The sequence below is a fragment of the Coenobita brevimanus genome, chromosome 70, assembly GCF_032717465.1.
Source record: "Coenobita brevimanus isolate Jiangsu-jjx chromosome 70, ASM3271746v2, whole genome shotgun sequence".
In the NCBI taxonomy this organism is placed as follows: Eukaryota; Metazoa; Arthropoda; class Malacostraca; order Decapoda; family Coenobitidae; genus Coenobita; species Coenobita brevimanus.
The window spans coordinates 31,419,378-31,445,925 of NC_137023.1; the positions used below are offsets into that span (position 1 = coordinate 31,419,378).

Sequence of the window (26,548 nt, forward strand, 5' to 3'; positions counted from 1 at the left end):
TTGGGCTAGCTCCGTGCCAATTGTGAATGTTTCCTGTTTAAACCAGACACAACGATAACACATTCTAAGCGGTTAGTTTTACGAAGAAAATATGTATAATGGGTTTACGTTAGAAGGTGGAAAAACCTGACAGTAAAACGCATAAAGAGGATACATTTACGGGCAAGATACAATATATTGTAATGGCTAAGCATGAACCATGATTTAGCCTATTTAGGACATTATTAATTTTGGGTGAAATAATTGTTGAAGATATTTAAACCTGAATTTATGCTAGCTTAGTTAATGTATCATTTCATACCTTATAGATATTACATACCTTATAGACTTCCATGGAATGTTTCCTGCCACCCAGCAATCAGGAGCTATACAGCAGTATTTCCCGATTATGTGCAGCTCTGCTTATGTGGCAGCACATCCTATATTCCTAAATCTTTTATTGTAAGATGTGAATGTAGAGTTATTACAAAATTATTTTTAACATGCAGACTGCTCTGTTTCTTTATAAAGCTGGTGGAATGGTAACATCAATTGCAACACCAACACCTGTGGGATGCAGTAGCACTATTCCATTTTTTTTTTGTTTCAGTTATTTCTTTCTACACCTATCATCAAGTCATGAGCAGCAGACATGTTGGAAAATATAGGTTATCAGATTCGTGTACTGTCGCAGCTATTCATTCAGTTCATATATATTTGACAATAGTTTTCCTTCACTATGCTATTGCCACCTTCATTGTCCCGCTTATTATCGACAGTAAATTTCCAGGTTAGCTCAGTTAGTGTACTCCTCTGGTGCTGTACCTGCATTCTTGATTAACACCTTTCCCTTCAAACAGTATGCAGCGATGTCTTACATTACCTTATACAGTATTTCCCATATTTTCTTTTCTTCTATATTTATATCCGAGTCTGCTGCATTCGCTTTACTTCTTCTTTCAGAAACTATTCCACCTCTAAAGTACTATCATCCAATTCTATTTTTTTTCCATTTTTAATATGTTTAATCTATTGCATTTCTAACCTTCTGATAAACTGTTCATATGTTCGGTGTTGGTCTCCTTTGTTAAATATTTATATCGTTATTATTTCCTGTTTGTCATAGTCACTGCTTAACTGCTCCTTTCATACTTTGGTATAATCCTTCCACCGAAAAGTATTTTCCTGACTTTCCTTCCCTATCCACTTCTCCATTACAGTACCTATCATTTCCATTTAATCTGCCCTTAAAAAAAAAAAAATCATATGCATTGCACAGGCCATTTCCTAAGGCCTGCAGATAGTTATAGGTATGAACAGCTTTTGAGATAGATACATGTTGAGACAGTTTCATGTTGATGGCTCAAGCCGTTCATGAGATATAATGGTAACAGATACACAGACAATGGTAACACACACACACACACACACACACACACACACACACACACACACACACACACACACACACACACACACACACGCACACACACACAGGAGGACAAAAACATTATCGCTCCGTCTTGGTAGAGGCGGGCGATAATTATTCATTGCTTGTAAATGAAGAAATATATGCTATCTTATTTATGAATATTCAATTTTGTTTCTCGAAAGAAGGGTCTCTGGTGCCGTTCGTCCACCTGTCACATTCCTGTACTATTTTACGCCATAACCAGGTGATGAGCGCCTGACGTGAGCTGAAAATTTATTTTGGTACGAAAAACAGAAACGACCGACGCTCACGTTCGACAGTACTGACGGTTAGTTTTTATCGTACGGCCCTTAGGCAGTGGTTATTGGAGAAAATTTATGTTTTTATACTCTGTACTGCACCAAACATACTTTTGTTTCTCCAAACGTACTTTTGTTTCATTAACTCGAAGATAAACAGACTGCAGATTCAGGGGAACACCGCAAATTTAATCCTCGTGAAGTTAATTTGTGCAGCAAATCAGTTTAATCATCATAGTGCAACTTAATTAGGTTAATGGCCCTGATATTATAATATACCTAATAATGTGTTCCCAGCAGTTAAAGGTCGCTAGGAAACGGAAATCTCTTCAGTTACAAGTTACCTTGTTAACTGAATGCAGTATCAATATTTACCCCTTTGGTCCGAGGACAGATGTTGTATTCCTCAGTTTATGAGAGACTCTTGGATTAAAAGTATAAATGAAGGTAAAATATAAACTTTCTAGAGTGAAAACATATTATACGTTGAGTAGAGTCGTACGACAGTAACAAGTCTTAATAAAGGAGTTAATTCTTTCCTGAGCCAATACATTTTTTCCCCACTAGGAGTATAGGAGCCTACGGCTGGGCTATGCAGCCCCGATGTTTAAGCCAAAGGTGAACAACCTTAAACATCCCCGAGTGGCTTTATTTGAGCAATAAAGTCCAAGCATCCCTTGGATACAAATTTTTACAGCCTCAATCCGGTTCCAGCACCTTAATCCAGTAAAGCACACACGTCATTTGGTTATATGTTTATCTCTCGGTATCGTCAATGGTTCTTTGTTTTACAAGAAACCATTTTGGCTTGTCACTCAGTGTAGTCACCTGGAGTATGCGCTCCACCCTTCCAATAATAAAACACGAATGAAAAATCAAGAGAATATAAACTCTTGCATGCAAAACCAACTTGTGCACACATTGGTACTTGGGAAGTGGAGTGAGAGGCCATGCGTTTTTGAGTTATCATAAGCTCTTTAGTTAATTTCATTTTGCGTGGAATTAGTGGGAAGACAGACAAACAAATGGAGTTCGGTAGCTTTGCGTAGTGTTAGTTTAGATTTGCTGGAAATGTCAGATGTTCCCTGAGATCATCATGTCAGTGCAGAGAGAAATTCCAGTGAGATTGACTGAGAAAGTGTAATTAGGGAAGTGGAGCGGCAGAAGAATCAGGCCACCCAGGGTGATGTGGAAGAACGAGATAGAGAGGTATAAGAGTGGTGAGACTGAGGCAGGGCAGCCTGATGGTAGACAAGCCGAAAAGGGGGCGACCTGTGGTGTCAGGCTCAACATAGATGTATTAATGGATGACTTACGGCTACTTTGTTAAAGCTGTCAGCACGAAGATGTAAGCAAGCCAATTATTTTTGGTGGCCAATTTTTAACCACCCTGGGTAATTATTAGGGCAATCCACTTTGCATAATACAATTTCCTGAGAGGGAAAGAGCTTGTGCGTCATATGTTTTTTTCTATCATGTGTTTAATAATGGTTTCAAATTTAGGGGGTCCACATTCCCATTAGTGGCCGGGTTTAATAAGAGGACGGTTAACTCCATGAAGATGACGATGACTTTTTTTTTTTAAATTAGATTCTTGCCCCAACCAAACAAATGAATTCAGCTTTGGAAAGCCCCTCAGTAGAGAAGGGTTAATGAAGGTTGTATCTAAACCCTCTAATTCGAGAAATCTGTCGCATATTTACAGTAAAAACGAAAAGTGTATAACGGCAGTGAGAAAAAGACTTCTGGTTAAATGGGATAAAGTGCACAGTTTTCCATTTTTCATTTGTGCCTAAGTAGGTAAATGTGAAGAAATGGAGGTGTGGCTCATTGTCGCTCAGCACTCCACTGATGGTTCTCCTATACTGTTTCTCCTTTTTTCTCTCTCATTCCTCCTTCAGCCAGAGGACTTTTTTCTAGTTATTCTGTCTCCTATCTGACTACTTTATTTAAATCGGGAGGGAATGGGGATCCTTAAGTTTTTTAAATGCTATATGTAGTAATCTCGAACGATTTTTATATCTGGCATGCTTTGTTTTTTCCATTTAATTTGTAAGAGATAAGCTTTGCATGCCATAAGCCTTAGGTTCTTTCTTTTGTGCATATAAAAAGGTAGTCCAATTTGGAGTCAACTTGAACTTACTAGTCAAGAAATGCAGGGTTGGTTGTGGCTACCGGGTGAAATTGGAAATATAATGATGGTGACTTTTTTTATTTTTATCCGAGGAAGAAGGAACCAAAAGCTAGGAGCCCTCAAAACAGTATGTATGTAATAGGTGTTTACTTACCGATTTCTTTGCTTACTAATCGTTTATCTTCATGTGTGTAATAGTATTGGTGTATGTACATAGAATGGTTCTTCACAACTATGCGTTTGTGAAAGGTAATAGCTGTTGATAATGATGGTGAGGGAAGCCATCTCTCAGTGGCATTTGTTTTACGACTTTAAAAACGCCTCATAATTCCCTCCCTATAGAGGATGTAAACAGAGATTAATACAATTTTCCGGAGGGTGGAAGTGCAAAATAAAAGAAACGACATCCTCTTCAAAGTGTTATATTTTGATCTGTAGCGAATACCTGGCGCTGTATTTATGTAGCTTTGTGAAACTTCAAATTTTTGCCCTCTGTGTAAACACTAAGTTAGTTTATTCAGACTATGACCAAAATACAGATATATTGTCGATTATTCCTTCTAATGGTAGATTTCACACACACACACACACACACACACACACACACACACACACACACACACACACACACACACACACACACACACACACACACACACACACAGAGTCACAGATTTTGCCTAAAATTAAAACCCAAGGGCATTCATGGCAAAATAAGGGCTAGTTATTATCTGACAAGTATTATAGAAGGCTGGACTGCAAATGGGGACTATTTATGTGCATATATTAGTGAAAAGGAAGCCATAACTACAAGCTAAGCCAAATTAGTGTGGTGGCGGGGGTGCAGGCGAGGGCAGCCGTGCAGTTGTATGCCGATTAGGTACCTGTATTCAGACGGCTCACTGGGGGTGTTGTGAAGTCTACGCTGCATCCCAATGTTATTTTCGCTTCCTTTAATCCCAAGCACCCTTAACTGCATTTACTGCCTTGCATGTTCAAAGGTGCCTTTAAGGAAATACGGAAATACTATTATTCCATGCTCAGCAAGGAGAAACGTAAACTCTTTCTTGCCACGTAAAATTACCCGTGTGGCCCAGCTTTTGCAGTAATTCTGGAAACATATTTTAGTATGATATACAGAAATAGTAGTGTTTAAAGGGAAAAGGTGGTGTATCACTGCCAGTGTGTTTTAATGGCGAGAAGAAGAAGAAGAAGAAGAAAAAACTGTGAAACACAAAGCTATGACAACATAAATATATATGAATTAGAAGCAGACAACACCAGACAAGCCTTATGGTTATATTACAGATAATTTTACATTGGATTTTTTTTTTTTTTTTTTTATACAAAAGCCATTAGAAAAGATAAGAAGAAAAGCAGGATGCACAGTGTTAGCTTCTTAATACAATATATATATATATATATATATATATATATATATATATATATATATATATATATATATATATATATATATATATATATATATATATATATGTATAGGCAGATAGATATAGATAAATAAATAGATAGATAGAAAGACAGATAAATAGATAGACTGATAGATATGCATATAAATAAATATATAGGTAAGATATCGTATATAAGCACTCGCTCTCGCTCTCGAAGAACGGTGTCACGATGTTAGGTCAAAGTTTTATTAAGCAAAATCAACTTCAAGAAGTTCTATTGGCCAGCCCGATGCTGCCCTTATTGTTAGTAGCCGTTTCTTTCTTGTAGTTTTTCTTGTATTATTTCTTTCTTATTTAATTGTTGCAAGCACTTTTACTCTTCAGAGTTAGCTTTCCGACCAAACCTGGACACATTGACCAGCCAATGACCTAGTTGTGTCGGCAAAGTTTTGGTTGCTGGGCAGCTACTCGTTGCTGAGCAACAGCCCCCTTTGCCCCTCCGTGGCCGTGGGTCCGGAAGTTTTCGGGACCCAGTGGGCGGCCTCGGCACCATTTTTTCAAATGTCGAAAATTGATTTCTTTTTACCAAATTGAAGAGAAGCGTGTGGCACACCTGGCAGTGCAACTTTTAGCATCCTAAATCTATCCTATGCTTCGCAATGAAGCGTGGAAAAAAAAAAAATCACACAGTGACTGTGTACACGCCGGTGAGAAGTAGAGAAGTGAAAGAGCATTGCGCCAAGAAATATCCATATTTTCACCCCCTCAAAATTTCAATGGTGCTGAAATGATTTGAAATGACTAGGTATTTATATTGCAGACAAATTCAGTACATAATATGGAAGGTGTCGGTATATATCTATCTATCTATATACCTAGGCTGCTTCCCCCAAGGAAAGGGAGGTAGCTGAGACAGGACGACACACTCCCCATTTACTCATCCATTCAAACACATTCATTCGCATCTTTGCCCCAAAGGAGAGAACGGACAGATCCTCACCGCATCACACCGCATAAGGGTCAACTGCGCAATGTAATCAGTGACATCCGCAGCAGGGCCCGACAGCAGAACTGGTTTACCTCTGCCACATCATAACACACCCATCCCCTTACCCGCACCTGACCTGACTAGCTGATCAGACCAAATGTGGGAGAATATCCCCTCAGGGCTGCGTCTTCAATTATTCATTCACAATTTCTCTCCATTTATTTCTGTCACGCACAGCCACTCTTCCTTGCTCAACAGACATCTCTCTCGCATCCAACGCTCTCTTCACACTGTCCATCCATCCTATTCGTGGTCTTCCTCTCGGCCTTACACCTCTCACATCAGATCTAGTTATCTTTTTCACCAATCGCTCATTATCCATTCTCTCCATATGCCCAAACCATCGCAACACCCTCTGCTCAACTCTACCAGCCATCTCCCGAACAACTCCAGTTCTCCTTCGCACTTCATCATTTCGCACTCGATCCATACGCGTCACTCCACACATACTCCTCAGACACCTCATCTCCATTACATTCAAACTTTTCCTCTCTGCTACACCCATATTCCATGTTTCAGCCCCATATAACACAGTCGGTACCACAACACCCTCATACAGCCTTCACTTTACATCCATTCTAAGCGAACGACATTTAAACACTTTTTTCATTCCTCCCAGCACCTTTCCTACTTCATTTATTCTAAACTTCACTTCTGCATCTATTCTTCCATCCACAGCAACATGTGACCCTAGATATTTAAAACAATCTACCTCCTCAAGCAACTCACCATTCAAAAATATATTCATCCCCCTGCCATCTATCAACCTCGTACACTTCATCACTTTACTCTTATTCTCATTTACTTTCAATTTCCTCCTTTCACACATCCTTCCAAACTCCTCTATGTTCTATGTTTAATGTGTTTATGCAAGTATGGAGTTATTTCTGTTTTCGGATGTTTTAGTTTGTGTCCAAAGTGAGGCGAGAGATGGTATTTTTAGACTAATTAAATAAGTTCCTCCCGTGTGTGTACAGGCTGAACAGCAGCAGCTAAAATTCAAATGTACCCTTAGAGCTAGCCATCACCGCCTACCGGCTTGTTGTATTTAGACTGAACTTGGGGGAAGGGTTGAAGGTAAGGAAAGAATGAAGTAATTCAGTATTGATAACAGTTATCAAAGGTCAAGGTCACTGGATTAATTCGAACTTCGAATCGAATGTGTTTAACAAAATAAACAGTTTTGAACCAGTTTCAGGCACACTTGGTGGACGGGTTGAGGATCCACTCATATCTTTTTTTTTTTTTTTCCCCCTCCCCCTCTTTATTAGAACAATAGGTCAATAGTGTGGGCCACATAGCAGCGTCAGCTAAAACAGTTTTTCTCTGATTTAGACCAAGCTTGCAGGAAGTGTTGAGGATAAGGCAAGAATAAAAGCATTTCGATTGTAAGAACAGTCAAAGGACGATGTCACATGGAAAGGTTAAAGTCCAGGGTGACAGAGGAATGTTAATTCAGTTTTTATATGAGTTGACCCAAACCTAGTGGAAAACTTAGGGATCAGGCATGAACAATAATATTCAGGTTCAACAGCAATTAGATAAAGGTCAAGGTCACGGAACATTGTGAAGCATGATCCCATTTGTCTATGTATGAATAAAATAACTAATAAGAATGAAGGACTTGGACTTTGCGATTAACCTGTCGAAAATCAAGGTTACAGGGCAAATTCAAATATTCGACCCTCAGACCAGTTGGAGGCACGGGTGTTGCACTCTGAGTACTTTTTTCCCACTTATTATTATAGTAGCAGACGATTTTAATCACATTCGGTAGCTTTCTGAGCTGGAGTCCTTTGGTATAATCTTCGTTAAGACTTTTAATCACCTTCGATTTAACTTTTTGAACGGGAGTCGTTAGGTAAAATCTTCGTTAACCTGATCTTTCCTAGGAGCTCTAAAACTGATTCATATCGTTTGGAGGCACCAAGTCTATAAAAAAAAAAAAAAAAAAAAAAAAAGTAATCGGACTGAAAGGTTCACCTCTTGAATTCGGTGTACGTATTCTTTTTTTCCATCTTCAGCCGGTCATATGAAGGCTAGGAGAGTCTTTTAGAATTAAATTGGCCATACATGACTATATTCCACGTCACAATAAGAGGTCTGTTGTGCGCTGCAACTCGTGTGTTCAGTAATCAGTAACTAGCATCAAATATCATCAGCAATGATAGGGTTTATAAAGCATTAAGTTTACTTTAATGGACCAAGATATTATTATCAGCGGTATCGATGATTAGCGGAACAATCCAACTGAAAAGTGTTCCAATTAGTGACCCTTTTGGTTCTCTAAAAACTAGGTAAACAATCACATCTTAATCATCGTGACACAGTAGCCGTCAGCCTAGAATCCAAGCCAAGCTAATTTGCATGAGCCAATGACCAGTGTATGACTACCAGGAAAAGTCTCTCTCTCTCTCTCTCTCTCTCTCTCTCTCTCTCTCTCTCTCTCTCTCTCTCTCTCTCTCTCTCAAGTTAAGTAATATTCTTTTCCACTTCTGCCACACTGACTACCCCTTCAATCTCTTACGAATCTTGAAGGGGTTCGCTTTTTCTCTGATTTTTGCAAACGTCCATCCTGTCTTTGGGTTCTTTTTCCTCCGCATTAAAAATTCACATGGTTACGAGTTTATCATTAGTAGTGCCAGATCTTTACGTAGTTTCCTCATGCTGTCAAACTACTTGTGCGAAAAGCTTTCCAACTCTTCCATCGCGTGTCGCTGCAATATACAGACCACCTTGAACTTTCGCTGCTATTTATATGCCACATTTGCCCTTACAGACACCACTGATTGGACGGCCACAATATTACATTTAAATAATCGCTTCGTGATCAAGACGTTAGAGAAGTTTTCTGTTGCCTAAAGTAACTCGCTTTTCGACGCCAGGCTGGGGTAGGAGACAATGACGTGCTTTTAATATAGTTAAAGTGAGGCTTTTACTCATCTTCAGTTAGCCTCACAGGCATGTCATAAAAACACCTCCTCTTGTGGCTTTGCTTCATCATAGAATAAGAAAGTCCCAGCACGTATTGAATATGGACGGTGGGTAATGGCTTCCTAGTGCTGACATTTTTGAGTGTGTGACTCGCAAGAAGTCTGCTAGGCCTTAGGGAACGGACGCTCAAGGTTTTGCTCAAGTCGGACATAAAAAGAAAATAATAAAACTGCCTCTCTTAAAAATCTGCAAAAACGAGATATAGCACAGACTAAAAAATCAGAGGGAACTTTCCAAACCAGAATAAATTGCCAATGTTGCAGTCAATAAATTATTAGTTTAATCCTATTTCTAAAGCAACAGGGGTACTTGTATGCCATTTCTAACTTGGATCTAACAAAACAATTGAATTCAGACCCTCCGCTGTGCTGAAGGAGACAAGAAGCCTAGACAAATTATATCTGTGCATGTAATGTTAAGTTTGTTGTATAATTCTGCACCTTACTCTTTATCATTGTTACCCATTTCACTGCACGAGGCCTCTCATAAGGTTAATATCTTTTGGTGGTAGCCATAATAGAAAATACCACAAAAGAAACGATCATACCAAAGTTCTTCTGTTGAATAAAATTGTTCAAACGCAGATTTAAAAAAAGTAACCATGAAAGCGTTAAGTTTGTGTAACTAGTGTTTTCAGTTGGAGTTCCACGGCGATGAGTATTGTAAAGGATATTCCACTACGTTACCATCCAAACCCATGGTGCAGTAATATTTAGGAGTGAAGCCCCCATAGGTGCAATTTAACTTACTGTAAGCTGAAACATTTTTCAATGCACACTTACCATCCCTCATAATCCCTCTTTATTGGATACTGAAATGATTTACACACAAAAAAAAAAAAAAGGCCACATGATACTTTCAGAAATCTTAATGGGCCGTTGACAGTCTCAGGCTCGTCTGACACTGTCAGCTGAATACATTACTCTGGCATTACTTATATTAGAATATCGGTGTAGTCAAGAATTTGAGAGGATTAAGTGTTAGTTGAATAAAATCAACTGGTGTCAGCTGTAGTGGAGAACTAGAACAATCATGATCTTGAAAGTTTTAAGGTCATCTTCATCGAGGTAATATCTGTAGCGCATAGACCATATGCTTTGACAGTCAGAGGTTCATACTGACAAGTCCATGAAATTTTCAAGTGCAGAACAGTAACTGTAACAGTTACGTGAAGTTCCTTGCAGGAACAGAATTTCTCTGCGAGGGGAGAGTAGTATCGGGAACTAACAGTTCTCCATAATGTCAGCGTACTAATAGAGAATGGACGTTGTTCTAGAGTGATGGGGTATTTCAATTTCAGCACGAAGACGTAATTTCCTTTTAATTTTTCCCATTTCCTGGCTATGTTACTTATTTTAGGGGCAACTTTTAGTAATGGAAGAGTAAGATATGGAATGCAAGAACCCTTTCATGTATAATTTGAATAAGAAAGTGTTAGCGCGAATGAAATGAATATATCCTCCTCAGTCTAAATAGATTAATTAGAACAATCACATTACTTCCCACATAAAGCCCCTTTCCAGAGATGGATGTGCTTCATACACACTGTACTTTATTTACTTGCATTTTTGCCGTTGTACAAGAACCTTATTCCTCGTGTGTCAACTGCTGCTTCAAATGGAGGATGGGGGTGTCATCACATACAACTTTTCAAGAAAAGGGGTGGAAGCAAACACACTGCGCCTCATCAGCTCATCTTCTCCAGCTTACTCTCTTCAACCTCTTTCTTTGCCGCAGCGTTGCATCTCTAACCCAGTATTACCGCTGCTTCAGTGATCATTGTTCTTAAATGACTGCTTGTTTCTTTCTCCGATTTTAGTTATCGCGCAGCAGCCTTGAAGTTTACTCTCACCTTTTTTTTTTCTGTACAGGTCCCTATAAACGAGTTAACCGTTACACTCATTCCTTCATGTATTTTTTTTTTATTTTTATTTTTTTTTTATGTGTCCGACTCTGGGCAAAGGCTTCAGAACCTGTATCTCGGGGGCAGTAAGCCTATCCCAAGGCCCAGTAGTCCTCCTACACCTCCACATGTCACCACTTCGGCACTAACACCCACCGTCCATATTGAATAAATGCTAGGGTTGTCTCATACAGGACTGGTGTATTGGTATTAGCGGGGGTATTTTTACGACATGTCGGCGGGTCATCTGGTAGATCAGGAAAGTCTGCTTTTTTATGAAATTCAAATCCTTAAACTGTTCCCTGCCCCAGCCGGGATTCGAACCTGGGTCCATCAGGACTGCAGGCCGAGTATTTCAGTCTGCCTGTTACCTCTTGTTTAGAAAGCGTAACGTGTCCAGGCTTCCCAAATGAATGAATCTTGGCTTTGGCTCTTCCAGTTTATTTCCTGGAAAGAGCAACTTTTTTAGTACATAAAACACTCATTCGTTTTAGAATGAAACAGTCAGGCGTTATCTAAAATAAAACAGTGTTCCGACCAGAAAGGGTTAAAGGGAGGCAGCTGGTACTGCTGTGTGGAACCTGTTATGTCTGTCATATTTCTTACACACAAACACCATTTCTTCATGACCCAGACACCACTTAAACACCATAACTGGTGGTGAAGAACTACATGCAGCCATTTGATTATTTACTAAATCTATCAAGAACTTTAGAATATCAAAATAAAAATAATTTTATATTTATATGGTAACAGTCAAAGCATAATCCTGATACCGAGGGTGCTATTGATCACAAGTAATATATGAATTTGCTTCATTTGGAGCTAGCGTACTGACTGATGAAACTACTGTCAAACTACCTTATTATTCTGGTTAAAATGTTTTTTTTTTTCTTTTTTTTTTATATATATCGAAAACTGGGCATCAAAGTGGTACTAGATCCACATACCCTCCATACAGGAACAGATGGTGTACAGTTGGGTATCATAATCGAAATATTTCATCATTTTTACCCTTCATTCTCCCATTCATTCATTCATTCATTCATTGCAAGACGCCATGTATCCCAAACGGGGTGGCCAAGGGCTTAGAGTTAATTGTTTTACAGGGAGGGGCACTAATCCTCCACCAACCCGACTTGACACGTAGGGATGCCAACAGCATCTGGTGTTCCCAGGCGGTCACCCATGCAAGTACTAACCAGAGTACACCGCTTCCCGTCCGATCAGCGAAGTTAAGCAACGTTGGATCATTCTCCCATGCTGGCTAATATTTCTAAGCTGTGGAAGGCTTGGTATTTTTCCATGCAAATGATATTCTCTGTTATGGTGCACCAGGGAGGCAAGTAACGGACATTCCTTAATTGTGAAGTAGTAGCAATGGAATGGTAATCTAACTTTTTCCCCCTCCATAAACATACCTTCATAAGCGTTACGTGAATATGTCTGCATTAATCGGCGTAAAAGACCAGATCTTACACGTTTGCCATGCTAACAGCCGGATGTAGGATGACATAAGCTTGGTGCCACTTTGGGAGTTAAAATGGCCTTGGCTGTATATTCTTCTAGACTATAATACCTCAGTCCCATCCACATGCACGGGTGAAGCCTCAGTCTGAGCCTGATGTCTCCCTTGCAGTTACGACTCCCGGGGGCGTGACAGCGAGGCAGGGAAGCAGCACCAGTGGGGGGACGAGGCGGTGTGGGGTGGCGGGAGTGTGAAGCAGCGGGCCTGGTTCGACATTTCAGGGTCACCTAGTCATTTGGTCATACAGGGCGTCAAGGGCAGGGACGAAGGCAGCTACAGGTGTAAGGTCCATTTCAAGGCCTCACCATCATGGTCACAGCGGGTCACACTCACAGTTACAGGTCAGTAGTACATTACACACAGTAGTCACAGGTCATTTTCACATTACATATAAGTCATGAGTCGGTGTTACTCGACATTCAAGTCCAGTCAGTGTCGCATTACATACAGAGGACATCGTCATGCTACATATGAATGTTATGGGTCAGTGCCACACTACATATAACAGTCACGTGTCAATGCCACACGAATACAAGTTTCAGATCAATCACAAACTGACACAGGTCAGTGTCAAAATACACGGAACAGTCACACTGTTACACTGTAAGTCACAAGTTAATGGCAGCTGTCAGTCAGTATCTTAATTACCACTGAACCAATAAAACTGCAATTTGTACATGGCTTCAGTGATTTATTGCCCATACGGAATGTTCGCCTCTATGACTGAATATTTTAGGAAGTTTGTGCTTATATTTACAAACTTCATAACATGTAACCCCTCCCCCTCCCCTGGAAAAAAAAAAAAATCTAAATACACCTTCGTCAGACTTACATGACGATCTGCATTAACTGATGTAAAAGGCCAAATTAAACACCTTTACCCTGTTAACAGCCGGATATAATGTGACATAAGCTAGATGCCACATTGAAAGGTAAAATGGCCTAGGCCGTATGTTCCTACAGGCTATAATACTGTTAGTATGTATTTATGATTGTAATTATCTCGTGGTTCTAATTTTCATGCATTCAATATTCAGTATCGTTCTAATTACAAGACAAATGATTTTCATAGGTATTCCAAAAACTATCAGTGTACAGTAGGTTGTGTGTAGCCTATAGCTTTGGATTACCGAACTCAAGCTTAAAAGGATATAAAAATGCAATTGTTACTTTGTATAAATGATTCTAAAACAGTGAACAGACGCTCAAAGGGATTTGAAATTCATATCAAGTTGCTCTCTGTGTGAGTTACGTAATACCGTTCTGAAACAGTGAAATGAGGTTCAATGAAGTTACAAGCCTTTGCATTTGGACACGTAGAAAGTGTACAAGCGATCATGACTGCTAATGTTTTGATGTGTGTAGATTCCTTCTGGCTTTAAAGATTTCTGAGACAATCCAGCTTCGGTGCTCAGTCTGGTGCTTTTCGAGTATTTTCAGCAAATTACAGCGACGAGCTTCGAGAAACAGTCACTGAAGGAGCACCTAATACCTCTTCAAACACTCTGCATCCATGTGCGTTGATCCCCAATAGATTCGGTAGTTTTTTATATAACCCCGAGTTAGGTGCTCATTGTCGCTCTTAAGCTCTTCTCATCAGTAGGGTGTCGAATTGTGAAGCTACCCAATTATGCGACACAAATGACGTTTTCGCAAGCTTTCAAATGCGAATAATGTGCTTCGATCCGTTATTGCTTCAGTAACTTCTGACAACCTAGTTTTGTTACTATGATGCTTTCTGACATTTTCCAGCAATGTGGTGGCGATTTTTTGAAATAGAAAAATCTGTAACACCTACTGCTATTTATCCGAAAGCTTTCCGACGATGTCCTTAAATCAGCTGTAGCACAGGCAGATTCCGGACTAACTCAGTTTAGGGCTTGGTATAACTTTTCTTTTTTAAACATAGCAAATTTTATGAAAAGTCGCTTAAATAACACCTGTTTCTTCCCAACGGCATACAGTAGCTTTAAACGTATCCGAAATAACAGAGATTTGGTGTTGTGCTCTACACCCTACTACCGCTGGTTGTGGCTTCTCACGCTGCTCTCGTTTGAACAATAATTCTTGTGATTGTTAACATTCTGCGGTGGCGTGCAGAAAACAAAAATGTCAGCATGTCTAGCAAATTTTCAAGAACGTGTGTGGGCCACTCTGAGAAAGAAGAGAAGGCATTTTTGTCGCAGTAAGGCTGACAGTCAATAAATAGCGCCATGAACACGGTACCTCTCAAGATTTTTAGGATCGTTTTGGATAGACAGATGGGCTATACGGGTACTGTCACTTTGTCATTCTTTTATGATACTGCCAGTTATGTGTATTACCAGTGGTGTGAGGTAGGTGGGGAAGTCCACCAACCACCCACTTGATGTATCTTTGCCTTAAGGTGACTACAGTGAGTGACAGTCTAATAGTTTTCTGTAACTCTGGGCACCATTTATTCGTACAACGTTGGGTGGTAACTATATAACCAAATAACGGGGTGGCGTGGAACCTAAAACGGTGCCACAGCTAATTGCGTGGAGAGACATAAATACTGTGTCCATCCAAGAATCAAGCCTTCACGCTCTTTCCCACGCCTTGTTGTAGTGAGGGTCTGTCTGCTGCAAAGAAACATTGGTTCACTGCACAGGATAGCACTGCAGGGGTAACTGTTTGCTTGGGGTTGATGAGTCTACTCAGTCAGACACGCCAGGGTCGGTCTACTACTGCTGCTGCTGCTACTACTGCTACTAAGTACTGCTACTACTACTACTACTATTACTACTTCTACTACTACTACTACTATTACTACTACTACTACTACTGCTAGTATTAGTCCTGGGACAAATAGTATACCTTATGTTTCATCAAAAAGATGGCTTATGAAGTACATGCAAATAACTGGTAGCCCAACACACAGAAATCAGTTTTCTTTTTATTTGTTATTCAAAATTGCGTTATAAGCCGATCGATGCATTACACCTTGTTACAGTATCCTGTGAGAAAGCTTGTGATAGGTTAGTCTCTTTTATGCTGATTTAATGGTGTGAATTAAGGGCTGCTTTCTTATCCCCACTCCACTGTGGGGGACAGGCACGGTACTTTTCCAAGCTCCAGGAAGAGGAGGAGGAGAAGGATGAGAACGAGGAAGAATTTCTTATAAATTTGTTTTCTAGCGACCCGGAGCGACCAGGAGCACATAAGAAAACAAAATTTTTCACAGTGGTAAACCCCAGCCGGACCAAACGTTAGACAAGGTGAAACCCTCGAGCCCCCCCTCCTCCCAATTTGATTAGCAATCCCATTTAGTGCTGCCATGTGTGATCATATATATTTTTTATTTTTACCCCCCACCTGACAAAGTCAGAGGAGGGCACTGATATCACTGGAATCAAGATCAATAGGTGGCGAAGAGATTTTGCTTCCGGGCCAGAACAGAAAGTATTTCTTACAGAAGCATGAAACTTCACATAGGTATGTACAAGTACCTTATGGTAAACTGGTGCCTTTTGATAGGTAAGAATGCTGTGTCTTAAATATTTTCTTCTTTCTTTATAGTTATTAAAGAGTAAAAGAAATAATTTTCTCGGAGATTTCAATGTGACCTGCGCAAGGAATCTGAAGGACCCAATGCATTTGTACCCTCCACGTGACTTAGTTAGAGGAGGGTGTTGTTATCATTGGGATCAATATATGTCCGTCCGTAGAGTTGGGAGGCAGGGTGGCTAGGTGGCAGGACAGCTGGCTGAGCGTAGAGATATAATTTTCCGGTCAGAACTCAGAAAATATTCGTTATATAATGATGAAATCTTACATGGTTTTGTGTCTTTTGGTGAACTGATGCCTGCTGATAGGTAGAATGCTGTCTTAGGTTTTTTTAAATAATGTAAAAAAACAAAAAGATTGTTTCTGGGCTAGGAACTAATACAGGTACAGGCTTCAGATTCTCCAGGAATATGTGTTATTATGCCTCCTGGTGCCTTTTGGTAGTTAGCATGCCATAAGATTATATAATATTTTGAAATGGCAAAAATGCATAAAGCTAATTATTTTACTGCATTTTTTTCTATTAAAACGTTGCAACTATTACACCTAGGAGGCAGAAATTCTTCATGATAAATGATTATATGAAAATCTACAAATGTTTGAAGTTTCATGACTGTCCCTATTATGTAATAATAAAAAAAATGGCTGTCTAAATGAAAAACGCAGGAATCATAATTTCATCAAATCTGCTCATAACTTCATTATTACCTTGAATAAACTACTGAAATTTTTAAGTTTTAATGGCTCTGTTTTATACGGGGGGGGGGGGGCAGTTATGCACTTAGGTGTGCAGGGAGGTGGGTGGTATGTGCTTGGTCAGACTAGGGGTTGCAACAGAGTAGCGCTGCCTAGGTTTTACCTAAGAACACTAAATTTTGTACAGAGGGAGATCTGCATCCTTCACAGTTTTTGGGCCGAGTGAAACCCCTAAAGGCAGCGTCCTATGTGGGAAGGGGGGGGACCCCACATGGGGCAGGTATGCATGGTATTAGTTTTTGTTGTAGTAGAAATACTACAGTTGTAAGAATTTGATTAACACATCCTCTACATCCCTAAAGACATCTTGGTTGTCACCCACTAGCATTTCTAATATATCCATGGCCTTCTCTTAGCTAATTCTTCCATTTACCTTTCCCACAACACTCTAAAGACTTACACCACAATGATTTTTGCACTTTTTTTTATGCAAGAAAGAAGGAACCAAAGGCCTGGGGTCCGCAAACCGTTCTTTCCAAGAAAAAACAAAAACAATACAAAAGAAAGCCAAATTCAAGATCCATTGATTTCCAGATGCTTCGAAACACTGCGTTTGAAAGACTGGAAATCATAGGAAGTACAATATACAAACAGAGGGAGACAGTTCCAGAGTTGACCTGTTGCATAAATGAAGCACTGGGAGTAACTGTTAACTCTTGCATTAGAGAGTTGGACAGAAAAGGGATGAGAGTTTGTTGCTAGACGGGTGCTACGCGCCCATCATAGAGGTGGAGGGATGCAACCAGACAGTTCAGAGGAGCAGCGACCATTGAAGCAGCGATAGAAAAGAGATAAAGATGCAACAGAGCAACGAAGAGACAAAGGTTGGAGGGAGCCAGTAAGAGAAGAAGAGTTGATGAGACGATAAGTTTTTGACTCCATCCTATTAAGAAGAGCTGTATGTAGGGAGCCTCCCCACACATGAGTGTTGTGTTGTACTCTACACAGGGGTGAATAAAACCCGTGTATAAAGTCCACAACTGTGCAGGGGTAAAGAAGACCCTGAGTCGGCTTAGCACACCTAATCTCCTGGATGCAGATTTTACAAGAGATGCAAGATGATTTTTCCAAGATAAGTCCCGAGTGAATGAAATCCCAAGCATGTTCAAGGATGATGCAGGCTTGAGCTGGATATTATTAAGCATTAGTGGGTACTCCTGTGGAAGATTATGTCGGGTTGATAGGTGTAAAAACTGAGTTTTTGATGCATTAAAAACAACCAGATTATTTTTACCCCAATCAGAGATGCGAGCCAAGTCAGACATTAGGTGTGCCATGGCCTCAACCCTTGTTTGTTGAAGTAACTGCTGAGATGGACGTTGCAGGAACCAAATGGAAAGGTGAAGGGTGGAGTCATCAGCGTACGAGTGGATAGGGTTAGATACACAGCTTAGAAGGTCATTGATGGATAAAAGGAAGAGAGTTGGTGACAAGACAGAGCCCTGAGGAACACCACTGCTAATAGATCTAGGAGAAGAACGATGGCTCTCTACAACAGTGGCTGTGGAACGACCGGAAAGGAAGCTATAAATGAAGGCACAGATAGAATGATAGAAACCGTAAGAGGGCAGTTTGGAAATTAAAGATTTATGCTAGACTCTATCGAAAGCCTTTGAGATGTCAAGTGCGGTAGCAAAACTTTCGCCAAAGTTCCGAAAGGAGGATGACCTGGAGTCTGAAAGGTAGGTGAGAAGATAGCCAGTGGAGCGTCCCTGACGGAACCCATACTGACCATCAGAAAGAAGGTTGTGATTGGAAAGATGCTTTACAATTTTTCTCTTAAGAATAGACTCGAAAACTTTGAGACACAGGATGTTAAAGCAATTGGACGATAGTTAGAGGGTTGGGAATGGTCACCTTTCTTTGGAACCGGCTGAGTGAGAGCAAACTTCCAGCAAGAAGGAAAGGTGCAAGTTGACAGACAAAGGCGAAAGAGTTAACCTAGGCAGGGTGTAAGCACAGAAACACAGTTCTTGAGGACAACAAGAGGGACTCCATCAGGCCCATATGCCTTATTAGTACTGAGGCCAGTGATAGCGGAAAATACATCAGCTAAAGAAATTATAATATCATCCATGAGGAAGTCAGAAGGGGGAAGTGATGGAGGAACAGCACCAGAATCGTCTAAGGTGGAATTGGAGGAGAAAGTCTTAGCAAAGAGATCTGTTTATCAGTTGAAATAGCCACAAAGCCATCAGAATAGAAAAGAGGAGGGAAGGATGATGAGGTAAAGTTGTTAGAAAGGTTTTTGGCAAGGTGCCAGAAGGAGCTGGAAGAATTCGAGTTGGAAAGTTGGGAGCATTTAGTACGATTGCGTCCGATTCTGGTCACAGGCTTCACAGCCTGTGCCCAAGGCTCAGTAGTCCTCCGTACCATACTCTTCCACCTGTCACCACCTCAGCCCTAACGCCCATCGTCAGTATTGAATAGGCCTACCTGCTAGGGCTATCTCATACAAGATTGGTGTATTGGTGTTAGCAGAGGTATTTTTACGAAATATCGGCGGGTCTTCTGGGAGATCAGTAAAGTTTGTTTCATAAAATTAAAATCCTTAACAGTTCCCTGCCCCAGCCAGGATCGCAGGCCACCTCTCTATCGATTCAGCCACCGCCTTTCCCATTATCAGTATTAAATAATAGGCTGACAGAGCTTGGTAATCGGGAAAAAAAAGCGTTTCAACTATTTTGTTAACACACACACACACACACACACACACACATTTCTCCAAACATAACGATCAGTCTCACCGAGTGAGCGCCCGAATACATAAAATTTCATTGTAAGTTTAATAATTGTCACCATTACTTCAGTTACTATCGATGATTACCTAGAGTAGGACCAAAGACTGCCAAGTTTTGGAATGAAAACGGTGCACGATAAAAATATACGGTATACAATGGAGGCTGTGGCAGTTTTGTTGCCCATGTCCGGTCAAGTTTGGTTTGTGTAATGCCAGCAAATAACGCTTTTAGCAAAACCAGCTTAGGATCGAAGAATGTGCAGATTATTACCGAAGAAGGCAAAAGTCAGGACCGAAGAATGTCCAGATTAGGTGGAGGAGTACCCAGGTTTGAACTGATGAATGCCCATGTTAAAGCTGAAGAATGTCCATGTTGGAAATGAAGAATGCCCAAGTTAGGACTGAAGAATACCGAGGTTAAGACTGGAGGACGTGCCTTCACGGATTCTGTAGGGTTAAATTTCGTTAAGAGCTGAGGAAAGTTTTGCTAGAATATGGCTATGACTGTTAAAGTTTCGTACATATATGAATGGGTTTTTATACTGGGTTTTATGCTGTTCTATTTTTACAATCTGCCTGAAATACAAAGCCTTCCCAAATTTCCAGGTCAAATAAGATACCAAAGAAACTAAAGTCCGGTTAATAGAAAGCATTAATTTGTGACAGAATGAAATGAAAAAAAAAATAAATAATAAAGTCTGATCACACAACAAAGATATTTGAAATTCAGTAAGACGCACTCAGAGCGTGCAACACTCGAGCCCAACAAAAGGTCTAAGTGGCGAATATTTGACTTCGTCCTCTGACCATGACCTTCGACAGATTACTCTCAAAGCCAAATGACTTCATTTTTTTTATTAACCTTTAATCTCTCACTGACATAGGTTCAAATAAGATGAAAACCGTTTGAGTTGACTTTGCTTAGTGGCACTGTCATCTGACCTTTCCCTGTGGCCTAGACCTTAAATTGATTGTTCTTAAAATGTAATTTATTTGTTTTGTGTTTTAATCTGAACAGAAATATTGGGTACAGCCTTTTTAGGTTGGCCTTGCCATACAACTTTCACCTTTGACCTGTTGTTTAAAAAATAGGTCACTCACATGAATGATCTTAAACTCATCCACCAAATTAATCCAGTTCCGGACATAACTATTTTAGTTTGTTCACAAACAGGTACTTCGGTCGAATTTTGACTCTGAAATGTGATCTTGACCTTTGATGATTGTTCTCAAACTTTAATCCCTCTGTATTTTCCTGTCCTAACCCTTCTACAAAGTCTGGTTCAAATTTGACCCTTTTACTGTGACCTTGACCTTTGACTGTTCTCAAACTCGAATCTTTATTTTCATGTCCTTACCCCAACAATTGAAAAAAAAAAAAAAGTATAAATTGGGTAAAGCTTATCATAATTCTTTCCCTGTGACATTAGCCTTCAAACTTCTGCACTAAAAAAAATGAAAAGTTTACTCGTTGGCAGACGTTCAATGCGTCTCGAAATTCACATCGCAACTGCTATTTTGTTAATAAAAACACACACACACACACACACACACACACACACACACACACACACACACACACACACACGCACGCGCACACACACACACACACACACACACACACACACACACACACACACACACACACACACACACACACACACACACACAAAGAACGCTCAAAGAATAACACCCGCTTTTATTCCGCGAGCACTAGTATATTAAAACGAATTCACACATAAAAGTTTACCCTAGGATGATTACTGCACAACTGGTGTATTCTGACCTGGGAGGTGGGAGGGGGAAGGTTATTCTTGCCAAATCCGTTTTAATTCCGAGGATTGAGTCTGGCCTGTCTAAAATATATCCGGGATTTATATTGACCGAGGTCATTTTATCCTCATGGGGTTAGTGTGGCCGGAGCCGATTTGATAAATCTGGTGCACGGCACCAGCTTGGCTTATTTTTGGAACTCAACTTCCACGTATGATATGAATTAATTTATATTGACCTGACGAACTTATCGTGATCTGAAAAGATTTAAAAAAAATGGCTGAAACAGCTCTGGTTATGGCTGGAAGGTACTAGAATAATGAAATGAACGTATGCTGACCTGGATGGATATGACTGGATGTAAAGTTGCCTGAATTATTATAGCAAACTGAATGACGCGGGAGTGACCTGACAGGCTGAATGATGTGATGAACCTGTTTCAATCTACATGGCCAGGAAGGACGTAAACCTGATTAACTTAAATGCTGTTGAATGACCCTAATGCGATTGAACTGATCTAGAATAGCCCTACAATTATATTACTTGATATGACAGGTCCAGGATGAACGAGAGGGACATGAATGAACTTGATAATGCACTGGTGAACCTAACTGGAAAATGCTGTACATAGATCTCACTGTTCCTGAATGACCTTGAACTGACTTGAACTGATCTGACTCTCGGGATCCTATAACTCACTACAAACTGAATAAAATCGTTTAGCGTTAGTTAGGAGAAAAAAATTTCCTCCCTCCATGAGAGGGTTAACTGTGGCCGCATTAACACTTAGGATCCTATGTCTAATAAAGTCGCTGGAGTAGTATGTGAGAGGTTTTCTGACAGTGAAAGTGCTAAGTGGCCTGGGCATTTCAGTACGACTTTATTTTTTAAATATATATATATATATGTATAGGCAGATAGATATAGATAAATAGATAGATAGATAGAAAGACAGATAAATAGATAGACTGATAGATATGCATATAAATAAATATATAGGTAAGATATCGTATATAAGCACTCGCTCTCGCTCTCGAAGAACGGTGTCACGATGTTAGGTCAAAGTTTTATTAAGCAAAATCAACTTCAAGAAGTTCTATTGGCCAGCCCGATGCTGCCCTTATTGTTAGTAGCCGTTTCTTTCTTGTAGTTTTTCTTGTATTATTTCTTTCTTATTTAATTGTTGCAAGCACTTTTACTCTTCAGAGTTAGCTTTCCGACCAAACCTGGACACACTGACCAGCCAATGACCTAGTTGTGTCGGCAAAGTTTTGGTTGCTGGGCAGCTACTCGTTGCTGAGCAACGGCCCCCTTTGCCCCTCCGTGGCCGTGGGTCCGGAAGTTTTCGGGACCCAGTGGGCGGCCTCGGCACCATTTTTTCAAATGTCGAAAATTGATTTCTTTTTACCAAATTGAAGAGAAGCGTGTGGCACACCTGGCAGTGCAACTTTTAGCATCCTAAATCTATCCTATGCTTCGCAATGAAGCGTGGAAAAAAAAAATCACACAGTGACTGTGTACACGCCGGTGAGAAGTAGAGAAGTGAAAGAGCATTGCGCCAAGAAATATCCATATTTTCACCCCCTCAAAATTTCAATGGTGCTGAAATGATTTGAAATGACTAGGTATTTATATTGCAGACAAATTCAGTACATAATATGGAAGGTGTCGGTATATATCTATCTATCTATATACCTAGGCTGCTTCCCCCAAGGAAAGGGAGGTAGCTGAGACAGGACGACACACTCCCCATTTACTCATCCATTCAAACACATTCATTCGCATCTTTGCCCCAAAGGAGAGAACGGACAGATCCTCACCGCACCACACCGCATAAGGGTCAACTGCGCAATGTAATCAGTGACATCCGCAGCAGGGCCCGACAGCAGAACTGGTTTACCCCTGCCACATCATAACACACCCATCCCCTTACCCGCACCTGACCTGACTAGCTGATCAGACCAAATGTGGGAGAATATCCCCTCAGGGCTGCGTCTTCACTTATTCATTCACAATTTCTCTCCATTTATTTCTGTCACGCACAGCCACTCTTCCTTGCTCAACAGACATCCCTCTCGCATCCAACGCTCTCTTCACACTGTCCATCCATCCTATTCGTGGTCTTCCTCTCGGCCTTACACCTCTCACATCAGATCTAGTTATCTTTTTCACCAATCGCTCGTTATCCATTCTCTCCATATGCCCAAACCATCGCAACACCCTCTGCTCAACTCTACCAGCCATCTCCCGAACAACTCCAGTTCTTCGCACTTCATCATTTCGCACTCGATCCATACGCGTCACTCCACACATACTCCTGAGACACCTCATCTCCATTACATTCAAACTTTTCCTCTCTGCTACACCCATATTCCATGTTTCAGCCCCATATAACACAGTCGGTACCACAACACCCTCATACAGCCTTCACTTTACATCCATTCTAAGCGAACGACATTTAAACACTTTTTTCATTCCTCCCAGCACCTTTCCTACTTCATTTTTATTCTAGACTTCACTTCTGCATCTATTCTTCCATCCACAGCAACATGTGACCCTAGATATTTAAAACAACCTACCTCCTCAAGCAACTCACCATTCAAAAATATATTCATCCCCCTGCCATCTATCAATCTCATACACTTCATCACTTTACTCTTATTCTCATTTACTTTCAATTTCCTTCTTTCACACATCCTTCCAAACTCCTCTATGTTCTATGTTTAATGTGTTTATGCAAGTATGGAGTTATTTCTGTTTTCGGATGTTTTAGTTTGTGTCCAAAGTGAGGCGAGAGATGGTATTTTTAGACTAATTAAATAAGTTCCTCCCGTGTGTGTACAGGCTGAACAGCAGCAGCTAAAATTCAAATGTACCCTTAGAGCTAGCCATCACCGCCTACCGGCTTGTTGTATTTAGACTGAACTTGGGGGAAGGGTTGAAGGTAAGGAAAGAATGAAGTAATTCAGTACGAAATATTGATAACAGTTATCAAAGGTCAAGGTCACTGGATTAATTCGAACTTCGAATCGAATGTGTTTAACAAAATAAACAGTTTTGAACCAGTTTCAGGCACACTTGGTGGACGGGTTGAGGATCCACTCATAAATATTTTTTTTTTTCCCTCCCCCTCTTTATTAGAACAATAGGTCAATACGAGTAGTGTGGGCCACATAGCAGCGTGAGCTAAAACAGTTTTTCTCTGATTTAGACCAAGCTTGCAAGAAGTGTTGAGGATAAGGCAAGAATAAAAGCATTTCGATTGTAAGAACAGTCAAAGGACGATGTCACATGGAAAGGTTAAAGTCCAGGGTGACAGAGGAATGTTAATTCAGTTTTTATATGAGTTGACCCAAACCTAGTGGAAAACTTAGGGATCAGGCATGAACAATAATATTCAGGTTCAACAGCAATTAGATAAAGGTCAAGGTCACGGAACATTGTGAAGCATGATCCCATTTCTCTATGTATGAATAAAATAACTAATAAGAATGAAGGACTTGGACTTTGCGATTAACCTGTCAAAAATCAAGGTTACAGGGCAAATTCAAATATTCGACCCTCAGACCAGTTGGAGGCACGGGTGTTGCACTCTGAGTACTTTTTCCCACTTATTATTATAGTAGCAGACGATTTTAATCACATTCGGTAGCTTTCTGAGCGGGAGTCCTTTGGTATAATCTTCGTTAAGACTTTTAATCACCTTCGATTTAACTTTTTGAACGGGAGTCGTTAGGTAAAATCTTCGTTAACCTGATCTTCCCTAGGAGCTTGAAAACTGATTCATATCGTTTGGAGGCACCAAGTCTATAAAAAAAAAAAAAAAAAAAAAAAAAAAAGTAATCGGACTGAAAGGTTCACCTCTTGAATTCGGTGTACGTATTCTTTTTTTCCATCTTCAGCCGGTCATATGAAGGCTAGGAGAGTCTTTTAGAATTAAATTGGCCATACATGACTATTCTCCACGTCACAATAAGAGGTCTGTTGTTCGCTGCAACTCGTGTGTTCAGTAATCAGTAACTAGCATCAAATATAATCAGCAATGATAGGGTTTATAAAGCATTAAGTTTACTTTAATGGACCAAGATATTATTATCAGCGGTATCGATGATTAGCGGAACAATCCAACTGAAAAGTGTTCCAATTAGTGACCCTTTTGGTTCTCTAAAAACTAGGTAAACAATCACATCTTAATCATCGTGACACAGTAGCCGTCAGCCTAGAATCCAAGCCAAGTTAATCTGCATGAGCCAATGACCAGTGTATGACTACCAGGAAAAGTCTCTCTCTCTCTCTCTCTCTCTCTCTCTCTCTCTCTCTCTCTCTCTCTCTCTCTCTCTCTCTCTCTCTCTCTCTCAAGTTAAGTAATATTCTTTTCCACTTCTGCCACACTGACTACCCCTTCAATCTCTTACGAATCTTGAAGGGGTTCGCTTTTTCTCTGATTTTTGCAAACGTCCATCCTGTCTTTGGGTTCTTTTTCCTCCGCATTAAAAATTCACATGGTTACGAGTTTATCATTAGTAGTACCAGATCTTTACGTAGTTTCCTCATGCTGTCAAACTACTTGTGCGAAAAGCTTTCCAACTCTTCCATCGCGTGTCGCTGCAATATACAGACCACCTTGAACTTTCGCTGCTATTTATATGCCACATTTGCCCTTACAGACACCACTGATTGGACGGCCACAATATTACATTTAAATAATCGCTTCGTGATCAAGACGTTAGAGAAGTTTTCTGTTGCCTAAAGTAACTCGCTTTTCGACGCCAGGCTTGGGTAGGAGACAATGACGTGCTTTTAATATAGTTAAGGTGAGGCTTTTACTCATCTTCAGTTAGCCTCACAGGCATGTCATAAAAACACCTCCGCTTGTGCCTTTGCTTCATCCTAGAATAAGAAAGTCCCAGCACGTATTGAATATGGACGGTGGGTAATGGCTTCCTAGTGCTGACATTTTTGAGTGTGTGACTCGCAAGAAGTCTGCTAGGCCTTAGGGAACGGACGCTCAAGGTTTTGCTC

At 40.3% G+C, this 26,548-nt stretch overlaps 1 pseudogene; it reads left to right on the plus strand.

Moving 5' to 3' along the window:
* The window catches only part of LOC145406406 (uncharacterized), a 466,334-nt pseudogene that overhangs the window by 238,656 nt on the left and 201,130 nt on the right, over positions 1-26,548 (plus strand).